At 40.3% G+C, this 14,977-nt stretch overlaps 1 long non-coding RNA gene across 1 annotated transcript in view; it reads left to right on the top strand.

The window, feature by feature from the left end:
* LOC139083559 (uncharacterized) overlaps window positions 1–14,351 on the top strand; it is a 51,549-nt gene extending 37,198 nt beyond the window's left edge. Inside the window, exon 3 of the long non-coding RNA XR_011540391.1 lies at window positions 14,213–14,351. This is a non-coding gene — a long non-coding RNA (uncharacterized lncRNA). The remainder of the gene's footprint in view (window positions 1–14,212) is intronic.
* The last annotated feature ends 626 nt before the right edge of the window (window positions 14,352–14,977 follow it).

The following is a 14,977-nucleotide window of genomic DNA, read 5'->3' as shown; positions in this document are numbered from 1 at the left end:
CACCTGATTGCACTCATCAATCTTAACATCAGACAAAGAATGGCAATCAGACATTAATTGCTTCCTGATGTGATACAATAGGAAGTACATAGCTTAACTTAGGATGTATCATTGCCAAAAAAAAAAACAAAAAAAAACTGAACCTGAATCTAATCTAATTTAGCTCTAGCTGCCAGGGTACAGGATTCAGAAGTACTCATTAAATGACACCACAAGAATGCAATCAGCCCATCCACATGTAGGAAATTTACAAACCAAGCAACTTGGTGTCTTCAACAATAAAAGGTAAAAAATGGCGTAAGTGAGAGGGAATTGTTATCAGTTAATAGAGACTTAAGATACTAATTAACCAAATGCAATGTGTGGACTTTGGATCCTTATTCAAACAAACCAACTGTAAAAAGCAATTTATGAATCAACTGGAAATTTTCAAATTGCAGTAGCGTATACATGACATAGAATTCACCATCTTAACCAGTTTTAAGTTACAGTTCAGTGGCATTAAGCACATTCACATTGTTGTGCAACCATCAGCACCATCCATCTCCAGAGCTACTTTATCTTCTCAAACTAAAACTCTACACCCATGGAAAAATAACTCATCGTCTCCCTTTCCCCTAGTCCCTGGCAACTACCAATCTGTCTCTATGAATTTTACTACCCATATTTCACTTAGCATAATGTCTTCAAGGTTCATCCATATTATAGCATGTGTCAGAATTTCCATCCATTTTAAGGCTGAATAAGCTACATTTTGTTTATCCATTCATCCATCAATGGATGCTTGGGTTCTCCCACCTGTTGGCTATTGTCAATAATGCTGCTATGAACATGGGTTATGAGAAATGTCTGAGTTCTTGCTTTCAATTCTCTTGAATATATACCCACAAGTGAAATTACTGGAACAAACAGTAGTTCTATTTTTAATTTTTGGAGGAATTGCCATACTGTTTTCTATGGTGGCTGTACGATTTTACATTCCCACCAGCAATGCGCAATGTATCCACATCTTTACCAACACTTGTTATTCTCTGAGTTTTGGATAGTAGCCATCCTAATGGGCATGAGGTGGTACCTCATTGTGGTTTTGATTTGTATTTCCATAATGATTAGAGATATTGAGCATCTTTGTGCTTATTGGTCATTTGTATATCTTCTTTGCAAAAATGTCTATTCAACTCCTTTGTCCATTTTTAAATTGGGTTGTTTGTTGTTGAGTTGTAGGAGTTCTTGACATATTCTTCACATATTTAATCCCTTATCAGATACATGATTTTCAAATATTTTCTCCCATTCCATGGGTTGCCTTTTACTCTGTTGATACTGTCTTTTGATGTAGGAAAGTTTTTAATTTTGATGAAGTCCAATGGATCATTTTTCTTTTGTTGTCATAGCCAAGAAATCATTGCCAAATCCAATGTTATGGAGCTTCTCCTTTATGTTTTCTTCTAAGATTTTTATAGTTTCAGCTCTTACATTTAGGTCTTTGAAACATTTTGAGTTAACTTGGTATATGGTGTTGAGTAAGGGCCCAACTTCATCCTTTTGCATGTGGATATCCAGTTTTCTCAGCACCATTTGTGGAGAAGATTATCCTTTCGCTGTTGAATGGTCTTGGCACTCTTGTTGAAAATCATTTGACCATGTATATAAAGTTTTAATTCTGGGATCTCTATTCTATTCCAGCAATTGGAAAATTTGGGACAATGACTAGGTAGTTGATGCTATGAAGAAGTTAGTAATAGTTTTATTATGTTCGATAAAGATTTCGTGGGTATGTTATAAAAGGAATGTTCACCTATTAGATATACCACACCATTTATGGGTAAAATGCTATGATGTCTGGAAATAACTCTAAAATATACCAACAGGGTTGGGATGAGGTGGTAGGTGGGGAAACTCTAGGGATAGAGATGAAACATGATTTGCCAAATAGTGATAGTTTTTGAAGCTGGATGGTGGATACATGGGAATCTATTATATAATTCTCTCTTTTGTGTATGTTTGGAATTTTTCAAAATAAAAACCATATAAATTATACAAGAAACTACTTAAAATATCATCTTACCGCAGATGCCTAATAGGCACCTCAAACTTTATATGTGCCTATCCTTGCCCTCCAAGCCTACTCCTCACCCAATAATCATCATCTTGCTTGATAGACCTTCATTACGTGGTTGCTCAGGCCAAAACCATGGAGGCATCCAGGATTTCCTTCATACCTCACAGTAAATCCGTCAGCAAATTTCTCTTGGCTCTATGTCCCAAACCACTCAACATTTTTGCTGATGACTTCCTGGTCCAAGCCACCATCATTTCTCACTTGGACAACTTTAGTAGCTCTTAAGTTTCTCTTTGCTTCCATCTTTCCCATACTCCAGCCCCCTACAAGTCATTCTCTACACAGTTGCTAGAGGAAGCTTTTAAGAAATTAAATTGACGAACTATAGAAATGATCCCTGAAAGTATGATCTCACTCATAAGTAGAAGATAAAAATGACAAAAAAAACCACAAAAAAAACACATAGCATTGGAGATTGGACTGGTGGTTACCATTGGGGAAGGGGGGAGAGGGGAGGGCAAAAGGGGTGATTAGGGTCACATTTGAGGGGATGCACTATAATTAGTGTTCGGGTGGTGAACATGATGTAATGTATACAGAATTTGAAATATGATGCATCCGAAAAAAATAAAAATTAAAAAAATTAAAAAAAAGAAATTAAATTGGATCAGATCTGTCCACCGCTTAAAACTCTCCAATGGATTTCCTTCACATTAAGAATAAAATCCATACTCCTATAAGGCCCTCTGTGAGCTGGGCCCTGCCTACCCCTCCCCTACTTTCTAGCTGAAATTTCTTCCTGAAATATTTTGCCCTAAAAGGCAAGTCTCAGATCAGTCAGGTATCAGCCCACGGTAGTTGCTTCAGAGAAGTCTTTCTTGACTAAGCTATGTGAAGTTGTTAATTCCATCCCCAATGAGCTATCCAAGAATATTGTTCTTTCATAGTACTTATTTTCGAAAGCCTTATTTATTTATTTGCTTACTTGTATATTGTCTGTTGCCTCCCATTACAATGTAAGCTCTAGGAGAGTAGGGACATTGTCTTACTTACTCTTGATTCACCTCAGCCTAGAATAGTGCCTGGTGCTCGGACAGGTGCTCAATACATTTGTATTGAATGAACGAATTTGCTTCCAGGAGATTTCTGGCATTGTGTGAAATGAATTCTGGTTGTCCCTGCAGAGGGAACTAACCATAAGTTGGAAGACTACTAGTATTGCAGTAGTCTAAGGGAGAGGTTGATGGGACCATTTCAGGCCCGCTCAAATGGAGAGGCGGAGTGAGACCCACGCAAGGGAGAATCAACAGATCTGAGCAACTGATTGTATGAGGAGGGAAAGAAATGAAGAAGAGAAAAAAGATTTTGACCCCAAGTTACAGGGCTGGGGAGTGATAGTGGTATAATCAACATGAATGGAAACAGGAGGATAAGGGGGATTATGGGTTCTGTTTGTCATGTATCAGGATGGGATGCTAGTAGGGAATTAGATGTGAGGAATGTGACCCAGGAGAGAGGTCGCCTCTGGAGATACCGCTTTGGGAATTGTCTGTATGAAAATGCTAATTAAACACATGGGAGCTGATTGGAAGCTGCTACAGGAGAGAGCCCAGAGAAAAAAGGGCCAGATAGACCCCGGAGCAAGCCGGGAGACGACTGCTCAGCGAGGAGGGATGGTCCAGTGTCGAATGCTGCCCCAAGGCTGAAAGCTGAGGATGAAGCTGATAAAGGACCATGGAATGTTGTTTTTGAGTCCTATCATTCTCTGCTATTTAAACTTCCTTCTTTTCTCTACTGTAAAAGTTGTTTACGTTTGCTTTCTAGTCCATCAGCCTACAGAAACTTTTCCTAAAACACAACACAATACAACAAAACAAAACAAAAATTCTGCTTTTCTCTACCTCTATGGTCCATGTCACATTCTAATCATCACTCTTCATTGGGTTTCTCCTTTTCTCAAATTGAGTCTTCTGCATAGCCTCGTTCTCCATTTATCTTTCGTTGATCTGTCCATTAGCAGCACAACAATAATAAAATAAGTATATGCCATCCTTACAGGAAAAACCCATATTTTCTCCCTTTTGTTTATTTTTTAATTATACAAGTGACAAATAAATTTATCTTATTAAAAATTTAAATAATTCAGAACCATAAAGAGTAAAAAGTGATATTGTCCCCAAAATCAATGAACTCCTTTCCAGAGTTTACGATTATCATTTGCTGTGTATCATTCCAGATCTGTGTGTGTGTATATGTATATTTTAGAGAAAGAAAAATTATAAATTTCAGGGCACAGATTCAGGTGTGTAGGAAAGAGAAGTTTATTTTTCTAGAATTGAATTGAATTTGTATATTAAGTCCCTTTATACTATGTGGTAGGGAAAGAAATCTTAGTCAGTTCAGAGTTGTCCTAGTCACACACATACCCTTTCCCCACAGGCCTGCCTTTACCCAAGAGTGCATCTAAATTCCAGGGGCTTTGAGCCTGTCAAGGTTTTTTTTGTGTGTGTGTTGGGGGGGACTGAGGTAGTTCTGGATCATCCATCATCTACCCAACTGGTCCTTGGTTGTCCATTCAGTTGTTGAGACATTCCTGCCCCTCTGGTCCATGCAGGGCACTGTTGTGTCCTTCTTATGTTCACTTTCAAGGTTTCTTGGATCTGACTCTTCAAACCCCTCTTGGGCATGCAGAAAACATGTAGCATTCCTTCCCTGTCATGCGAGAAGTAGGAAACTGTTTCAGATGGTCTCAGATTCCCTTAGCCTAGACTTACCACAGACCCCTTTCTGTTACTGTTCTGCACCACGTGGCCTTGCATCTTGTCCCTTCTTTAGGTTTTACCTTGGAGTGAGGACATAAGTCCCCTTTGCTCTAGGATTTCCCAGATCTTTTTAGGCTCCCATTATTCTTCCTCTGCAGAGACCAGCTCTTCAACACCCACATCAGCATCAAATTCTTTTGCTTGTCTCCTCATGCTCCCCCTATTCCAAGTCTGCGAACCATTTATGTAATCCGGGAGTAAAGTGGCCCACTGTCGTGGTTTTCCTGAGACTGAGAGCTTCCCAGGATGTAGGACTTTTATGGATAAAATGGGGAAAATTTGGGGCAAACAGACTTGAGTTGGTCACCTTTTCCGGAGCGGGAGTGGGGATGAGCAGTAAAGTGGAAAACTGGCTCTGATTGGTCAGGAATTCTTCCAAATCTTTTCTTTCTGGCATAACCTCTACACTCTAAATCTTTCAGGGATTAGATACTTTTTGAAACACACAGCAAAGAATTGACTCTTATTTTCACTGTTTCTGTTTCATTACCTCTTTCTGGATTTTTCCATGTTTGCCCTGCTCATTTGGATTGGCAGCTTCTTTAGGGTACATTGTCCCATTTTGTGTTTTAATTTCCTTCCTGGATAGTGCCTTTTGTGTCACTTTTCCGGCCCCCATCCCCTGTAATTCATAGACAAGCCTCTTCTTCAATGGAGCCCAGAAGAGGTTTCCCAGGACTCATAGCCCAGCCTGAGCTGGGGATTATCAGTCCCTGCTTCTCTAGGACAGAGGGACCATGGCTAGTGCATCTTTCTTAGTGGCGCACAAGATCACTGGGGTGGGCAGGGGGTATAAGCAGGCTGGAAGAACGTATTATTTGCATTAATATTTATATTTTATTTTAATTAAAAATAAGAAATTAAGTGTTACTAATATCAATTTATGGACTGAGACCAACACATACACTTGGTGCTATGTCGGATGGTCACAGAACATGTATAATACATGATGTATCCTGAAGGAAGACCGATAGTTCCACGCTGTGGAAGGGGATGCCAGTGGCATCCTCATTCTCTGTTTGTTTTCAGCTTATTGCAAAGGATTGCAACTTATGTACGCCTGGGTAAGTGGATTATTTCGGTTATATTATCTGCATTCAGTTAAAGAAAACCTCATAAAATATTCAAATAACTTAAAATATTGAAGATTCTACTAATAATGTAAGCACAGGAGTAGCAGGACCCACCTCTCCTTTCATTCTTCTCCAGTCACACTGGTCTCTTTGCCTTCCTTCAAATACACTGGCCGCATCCCATCTCAAGGCCTTCGTTCTGGCTGGTCCCTCTGCCTGACATGCTCTTCCCTCAGTTATTGGCAGGGCCCACTCCCTTAGCTCCTTCAACTCTTTGCTCGCATGTCACCTATCATTTAAAATTGCAGCACTTGCCCCTATATTTCTCATTCCCTTCATCCTGCTTTATTATTATTTTTTTATGCTAGCGCTTATCTTCCAACGTATCTTTTAATTCACTTATTTATTATATCTATTATCTGCTCCAAGGTAGTCTTCCTGGGGACATAGGTATTTTCTCTGCTGCTGTCCTGCCTGTACTTAGAATAGTGCCCAGTCCATGGCGGACCATACAGATATGTGGAATAAAGGTAAGAAAATTGCAGACCTGACACTTCTCACTGTTAGTACAAGCTCTTCGTTAGCCATTATATCTGGAAATGTGCAAAAGTGCACCCCCATTGATATCTAAGAGTTTCCAACTTAATGCCTTGCAAGAGCTCCCACCATGCAGTCTAGTTTGCCAGCTGTGGTCACCTCTTAGCACCTGGCCTGGTCTTCCTCCCCAGGCATGTGAAACCACCTGGAGAAGCCTCACTGCTCACACGGCCCTTGGAGAAGAGTGATGTGCAGTCTCTGCCGCGTGCTTCTCGGCTTGTTTTCCTACCCAGACGGTTTTTATAGGAGGACCTTCATGGTGGCCGTCTGAGTAGAAGAGAGGGGAGGAGACGGTCTTGAGCTCCATCTGCACAGCAGGCACCCTGCTTTCTACTGAGATGTCCTGTTTATTTGGAGCGGCTGGAAGCTCCCAAAGCTACCAACCCTGGGCACAAGTTGGTACTGAAGTCTTAACAGTGGGGGGGGGGGGGGGGGGGGCTGTAGCTCTCTGCCATGCTTTGTTGCCTGAGTCTGTGGGTCATCTTTGTGACCAAAATCTCACAGGTCACTCTTGAATAGATTCATCAGACTACTGGCTTTACTGCCCTCTCTCTTTGGAGGGCACAAAACTAGTTTTAAAAGGATTAGGTTCTTTTATATGCTTTTTCCTTCTCCACTTTTTGTCCTTCCTCACCAAACACTGCCTCTCTTCTTTCAAATTTAGAACCTCTCTCCCATGCTTATGAATATGTGTGAATGTCCATTTATATGTGTCTGCGTTGGGGGAGGGGAGGCAGTGGCAAGAGAGAAGAAAAGTTATCTACATTAGCAGCAGCCAGCAAAAGATGACCCATTATATTAATATTGTCCATTTCTAAGTGAAATATGATCTTAAACCGTGTAGATGTTACACCCCAAACTCGATCACCCCTTTCTGAACTTGCACATTCTGCCCTTGTCAACGAGATAGACTCCTATAGCCTCTCTCGCTCAAGATCCAACTCAAATATCATCTCCTCTGTGAAGCCTTTCCAGCTCTCCCAGGAAGAGGAGAACAATCATTGACTCGAATGAGTAAAGTTGACTAAGTGAAAGCTTAATGGGAGCAATCACCTTATTATGCTGGCTTCTCAACAGATGTATGAATAATGCACGGAAATAAAGTGCTGTGAGAGGATCAAGCAGCTTTGAAACCACCAGAGAAACAATCGCTAATTGCAGAGGGCTAGTTTAATCCATTTGCAGCGTTGATGAAAATAGGAAATGGTTTGCTTTGCCTATTACCCTCAAGAGGAATGATTTTACTCATCTGCCCAGGAGAAGTGGCATGTTGTAGCCATGGGACGAACTCCCCAGTTCTGGCTCAGCTGGCCTCTAAAGCTCTGCTGAGGACAAGAGGCCCCTTTCCTACTTCTGGGAGTTTTTATTCCTTTCCTTTTTCTTTTTTAATCTTATGGCTACTCATAGTATGCACTGTGAATCATGGGAAGTCCTCCATAGTGTAATTTTTCATGACTTTTTTTGAGACTTGAACTTGCTTTGTTAATGTTTTGATAATAATGGGAGGTGTTATTTCTCAAGTGCTTATGATTGCTTAGGACTGTTCTAGTTGATTGACATGGATTAAAACATTTCATACCAGAGCAACTCCATGATGTGGGTATTATTATCGTTTATTGTTATTATTTACAGATGAGGGACTTGAGACACAAGGTTCCTTAACTTGCCCAAGGCCACTCAGCTATGGGATATGAGCCCAGGTGGTTTGTTTCTAGAACTTTTGCTCTTCACCACCATGGCAGTTTCCCGCCTTTCTTTAAGGTGGAAACTTTTCTTTAAGAAAACCATTAATACTGCTGTGTGGGTTTACATTTTACATGATAAATACAAAAAAATGTATTGACTATGAAAACTATAGAGATAACAAATCTATCACACCCACATATTTGTAAAGTTTATAATGTTTAGGCTGCTTTTAGAGGGCAAGCTAACACCAGGAAATACAAACACATCTACTTATTGTAACTGATGCTTCGATATCTCCCTGAGCCTCTGAGGAGTTACATTATTTTGTTTTTCGTTGCATTTATCTGTTGCCCTCAGCCCCCTGTAATGTAAGTCTCATGAGGGCTGGCGTCTCATCTGCTTTGTTTACTTCTGTCTCCCTGATGACTAGAACATAGCCTAGAATATAGTAGGTGCCAAATAAAGCAGACCCAGCTTTTATTTCTTATGCATTGTCTGTTACATATTTCTTATGTTTTTATAGACATTATATATTATATATTTATCTTTATGATATAAATTAAATATTAAATACACATTTATATATTTAAATATTATAAATATGTACATGTATATAAATATATAAAATTATTTATTATAAACAAATTAATACTACTAACAGCCCACTAATATTTGTTGAATCGAATGTGTATCTTTTGGAATTATTCTTCTCTGCCTATTGTCTCTTAATGATGTTACAGTTCTTATTTTATGTGTAGCATTGCATTATTAAAATCCCTTTAGGAAAGCAGGCATGGTCAATAACTTAAGTAACATTTAGTAGTCTATGACAGTCGTATTTTAATAAATACGTCCAATGTGGCATTAATAAACACCCATCTTCACCTTGTGTTCCGACCTCAGCAAGCACAGCAATCCCAGAACATCCCCCGTCCCGCCTCCCTTTCCATCTTTCACTCGTTGAACTTTTGCTCTATCTTCAGAACCTTGTTTGAATGTTAGTCTCCACGAAGTCTTCCCACACACACCCGCCTAGAAAAAAACTTTTCCCTCTGGGATCTCAGAGCACTCTGTAATTACTTGTTTACGTGTCTATCTCGCTCACTAGACTTTGCTCTCCTAGGGGGCGGGATTATGTCTTTAGCATTTTTGTATCCCTGGTACCTGCCACATAGTAGCCACTCAGTAAATGCTGCGTGCAGGAATAATCTTAATGAAGTACTGAGAGGGGACGTGAGACTATCCAAACAGTAAGTAGAATGGATGGAGATAACATTTTTATTATGATATCCTATATCTGAAAAGCTGTGCATAGCGTTAGAGTCAGCCCTTCCTATTTGCGGATTCCGCAGCCATGGGTTCAACCAGCCACGGATGGAAAGGCCTAGGATGGTTGCATCTATATGTACAGTCTTTTTGTCTTGTTATTCTCTAAACAATATAGCATAACAACTATTTGAATAGTATTTTCATTGTCTTAGGTATTATAAGTAGTCTAGAGATGCTTTAAAGTGTACGGGAGGATGTTTGTAGGTTATATGGGAATAGGGCGCCTTTTTATATAAGGGACTTCAGCGTCCGCAGACTTTGGTATCCACGGGAGTCCGGGAACCAAGTCCCCGCAGATACCAATGGACGACTGTACCTGTGAGTGATGGGATGTTGGACTCAAACCATCCTGAAAGTATTTTTAAAAGTTTGCAGTCAGATGAATTAGCCATTATTTTCAAAGGATTACATATTAAAATGTGTTAATTGAAGTAAAAAGTGAAAATGCTATATGTGTTGGGCCCACAGAAGCCCTTCTTAGTGTTGATAGTACACGAATTTATTCTATGCAATTAGTAGGACGCATCAACAACGAATTCTAAATTTCCCCTTGCAAAGGCAGCTCTTTCTTGCTAATTTATATATAGGCAAAAGCCACATCCAGCTTAGAAAACAAGATAAAAATAACTGCACATATTTATAAGCAACTACAGTTACAAACCAGTATGTTCCCCTTTTGAGAATTTGAGAAAATAGTGTAAAATTCAAGTGTGGGTGGTAGTTTGATTATGGAGATCTGTCATCTGCTTTCAGATACATTTCAAGAAAAGCACTGGCTAATTAAATTTATTAGTATTCATCTTCTGCCTTTCAAGAAAAGCCTATGCAAATTATCTGAGGCACATCACATTCCTCAGAAGAGTGCCACACTCTGAGTTGGCCCCGACTCACAGCTCTTTCTAGTAACAAGTTGAGGTGAATTGAGGAGGAAAATGGTTCAGCAGAATTTTCCACTGGAGGATGTATTCTTCAGTCTTCTTTCCCTTAGTAAAGTTAGGAATCTTCAATGCTTTTAAATGGAATAAAAGTCACATCTTTTTAGCTGCAGAAAGAAACCCCAGTGTTTGTCTCTATGACATTGCCTACCAACGAGAAACTCACCAGCTATTTCTCTGTGTGTTTTCCTGGAGGTAAATGGGCATGCACATCTGGTGTGGAAATTGAGAATTCTTCCCCTTTTAGGTTAACTGCAAGAGGGAAATAGAAAAGGTAAATCAGCCATCTGCTGAAGTGTCACTAACCAGGCCACAGGGGTGGGGAGCGTTTACCTCTCAAGGAATCTGGATTTCAAAGTTTTCACAGTAACCTGTTTGTCTTCTGATGCCGTCTGGTCCTCTAGAGCCTGGCTAATGATCTACTAAACATATGGCTGGATTTGCTTTCCTTTTCCATTTTCATTACGGTTTAAACTTCTGGAGGGCAGGACTATGCACCTCTGTTTGTTTCTTCATTTATTTTTTGTGGCTGCAGAACACCTGGAATACTTCAATGCTCAATCTTGGGCAATATTTCAGATGATGACTCTGGATCGGTCTCGAACTATTTCATTAAACAGAGTTAATTTCCTCCTATACCTAAATTGTTCAGTTTGATCGTGCCTCTTTTTTTATTTTTTTTTTTTGGTGAGGAGGATTGTCACTGAGCTAACATCTGTTGCCAATCTTCCTCTTTTTGTTTGAGGAAGATTGTCGCTGAGCTAACATCTGTGCCAATCTTGCTCTGTTTTCTGTGGGATGTTGCCACAGCATGGCTTGACGAGTGGTGCCAGGTCCATGCCTGGGCGCTGAACCCACAAACCCTGGGCCACGAAAGCTGAGCATGCGAACTTAACCATTGAGCCGCTGGACTGGCCCCGATCATGACTTTTTAGGGGGCTATTGAAAATATCAACTTAGTAGCTTTTTAAGGTTTACCAATACAAGAAATTTAGTATTAAAAATCTCATAGGTGGTCCCCTAAGTTTTACAAATCAGGAAAAAACAAGCGCATCATTGGTTACTAGGGAAGGTGCATGCAGTTTTATAATGAAATCCTTATAGCCCTTCCTGGTGTTTTGGGAACGTGGAATTAAAATCCTGATACGTTAATACTTTCAACATTTCAACAACTGTGGATTAATCCCACACATATTTGATCACTTAAAATGAAGAGGGAAGAGATGAAACTGCCCAGATGTACCTTATTTTACTCCATCTTTCACTTTCTATTTATTAGCCACAATTGAGGTTTGAGTTTTGCTAAGTAAATTTCAGATATTTCTAAGAATAGTGGCCAATGCTATTGCTACTAAGAACTATACTTTTTGCATCTGCTCTTTAGAAGTTTGTTAGGAACCGGCCTCTCAAAGAGAGAACCTAGCCCAGCAGAAGGGCGTTGGATCATGACAATGTTCCCGTCTAAGCCCAGCTCCATGACTTTCTCCCGTGCGAGCTGAGAGACGTACCTAACCCTTCCAGGCTGTAGGTTCCTTGTCTGAAACGCAGCTGAGAATTCCCATTTACCGGGTAATTGTGACGGTTAAACCAAGTGATGTACGCAGGGTGCCTGGCACTGAGTAAACAAAACAAATGGTACCTATTAATAAAAATAATAGAGATATTAAAGATCTTTTTAGATGATAACAATAATCAAGGTTTACAGAGTACGTTTTGCAAAAGATAAGTTTTAAATCAGTGAGCAAAGTTCCTCAAATTTGCCTTTATTGACTTTTCTGTATTTACTTGAAGTTTACATTAATTAACTCTCTTTGTTCCTAAAAATTGCCTTAATTGTGATTCTGGTTGTCACTATAACTTGTTCCAGATCAGAAATTTCTTTCTTTCTTCCATCCATTCTTCTGATCCAGCCATTTGACAATCAGTTTTGAGCTTATTTTTTGCACTGGACACATTGAAATATAAACGCTCCTCACAAGAGAATGGGAATCAGAGAGCCTGGTGCAGGTTGGGGACAATCCAACTAGGGAGTGAGCGTCATCTCCTGAACTTGCTATCTTTAGGTCTCGTGATGTAACCTTAAACTTTGCCATATCAGTTTCTTCATCCATGAAATGGAAATACCTTTTCTCCTTCTAATAAGATTGTCATCATGTCCAAATGAGATAATGCACATAAAAGTATTTTATAAATAATAAAGCATGATAGAATAATTAGTATTCTTAATAATGCTATCATTTGGATTTAGGTTTCCGTATTATTTTGAAAACATCTTTCCTGCGAAAACACCATTTCTGTATTTGCTGCTTATAAATTTAATCAATTAATTATGGATCTCTTCTAACCAGCTGGCCTGTCTCCTTCCTGCTACATTGGCAAGTCTCTTTTGTCTTGCACTTACAGGACCGTACAGACAAGATTGTGATTCTGATTAAGCACACAGGGAGTTTAGAATTAGTGCTCATATTCATTCTTGATGCCACCTGAAATCACATTTTTGGTAGGTGGGGAAATTGTGGCATGTGTGTATGTGGCGGTGGAGTACCTCTACATGTACTTTAAAGACCCTCTTAAATTCTCCTTTGTGTAGGAATTCAGAAACAAAAAGAGTATGAATTGTCTCATGACTTGCCTAAAGTGTTGTTTTGTGTGTGTATGCGAGGAAGATTGGCCCGGAGCTAACATCTATTGCCAATCTTCCTCTTTTTGAAGATTGTTTCTAAGCTAACATCTGTGCCGATCTTCCTCTATTTTGTATGTCGGATGCCACCAGAGTGTGGCTTGACCAGCAGTGCTGGGTACCCACCTGCGATCTGCCTAAGCGGAGCACACGAACTTAACCACTAAGCCCCAGGGCCGGCCCCTAAAGTGTGTTTTTTATTTCTAGCAGCATATGAATAGTCTACAACTAGGTTTCTAAAATATTTCTGAGGGGCGACCAAAATATCCAAAGAACTTTCTAAACATAGGCTGATAATTTGACCAATGCTTGACTCAGCTTTCTGGATAAGAAGTGTAGAGCTCTCTGGCAGGAAATTTGGCATCCACTGTATAGTATATTGCATAGATGGGAAGAGAAGTGAAAGAACTTTCTCCTAGCAGGCGCACCTACGCTCATGAGAATCTTGTGGGATATGTGCAGGGTTGGCCATAAGCATAGCAGAATGAGTGGCTGCTCGCAGGATGTGACATTGAGGCCGTCAGGTACCTGCTCTCAAATATCACCCCATCCAAGTAAAACAGATCTTGAAATCTCACCACTTGGAGAGATAACACATGGTTCCTTGCGGGGAAATTTAGAGGCAGCTTTTAGCTGTAAAAATAGTCCCTCATCAAATAGAAAGTATACTACCCCGAGAACACAGAGAAGCATTTAGTACCTGGACTAAACATAAGGAACAGTGAGCTAGTTTATAATGAATAGTAAATCACGCTGAACCCCTTCCTCCATCCTGCATAGCCCATATGATTCAGGGGATGCTGACCCCTCCTCTCGCTCCAGGCTTCAGTCTCAATCAATCACGGGAATTCCAGTCTCCTTGGTCGTGGCTGGTCCAAGAGGGCAGCTGAAGCCAGTCATCACATGGCATTCCCTGCCAACTGTGGGTACTTGGTCTGTGCTGTCTCCCATAGAAGGAAAATATGGATTTTCCTTCTATGGTTGGAGGATTTGTAGTCTACGTTTTTTTTCTTTCTCTTTCTTGTTAGATGGAACCAAGAAATCTTGTTGCTCCATTGTTGCTGGTTGCCCTAGTGGATGCCTGAGGACAATGAGAACATGCTAATGAGGGCAGAGCTGAGTGAATACCAGAGAAACAGAGCCAAAGCCCGTGCCTGGAGTGTGGACATCCTGTTACAGGAAATAATATTTTTCCTTATTGTTTAAAACGTTTTGAGTCAATTGTCTGTATCTTTTAGCCCAAAGCATTCTAACTAATTTAGCTCTCAGTAAATATTTGTTAAACAATTTGTTAAATGAATGGATAAGGGTAAAAGTGAGTGGGAAGAAAGCCAGGGAGGCTGGGAGGAGAGGAGAGGGGTTGGTCAGTGGAGAACTCCGATTTCTTGAGCCAGGAGTGGATTCCTGGACGGGGCCCCTGGCCAACGAGCTGCTGTGAATGTTGCCCTGGCAGGAGACTGTGAGGGGCCTATCTAAGTCCCCAGGAGCTGCATTGGGAGAGTGCTCATCAGAGTCCATGTGAGTGGGAACTGAACACTGCCTGCACCCCAGGCTCGCTCCAGGGTTCAGTCTGCAGGAGCATGATGCCGTTCACTTTCATTTGTTAATTTATTTACTAGAACTGCGGATCCTGTGAGATCGAGTACTTTATCTACTTTGTTTATTCCTGAATCCTCTCAATGCCTAGAAGAGGGTCTGCCACAAGGTAGGAACTCAGCACCTATTTCTTTTTTTTAGTAATAGATTTACTGAGATATAATTCAAATACCATCAACTTTACCCTTTTTTTTTTT

Source organism: Equus przewalskii, chromosome 5 (assembly GCF_037783145.1).
Source record: "Equus przewalskii isolate Varuska chromosome 5, EquPr2, whole genome shotgun sequence".
Classification (NCBI taxonomy): Eukaryota; Metazoa; Chordata; class Mammalia; order Perissodactyla; family Equidae; genus Equus; species Equus przewalskii.
Note: the sequence above shows the minus strand (reverse complement) of the source record. Positions and strands in the feature narration are given on the sequence as shown.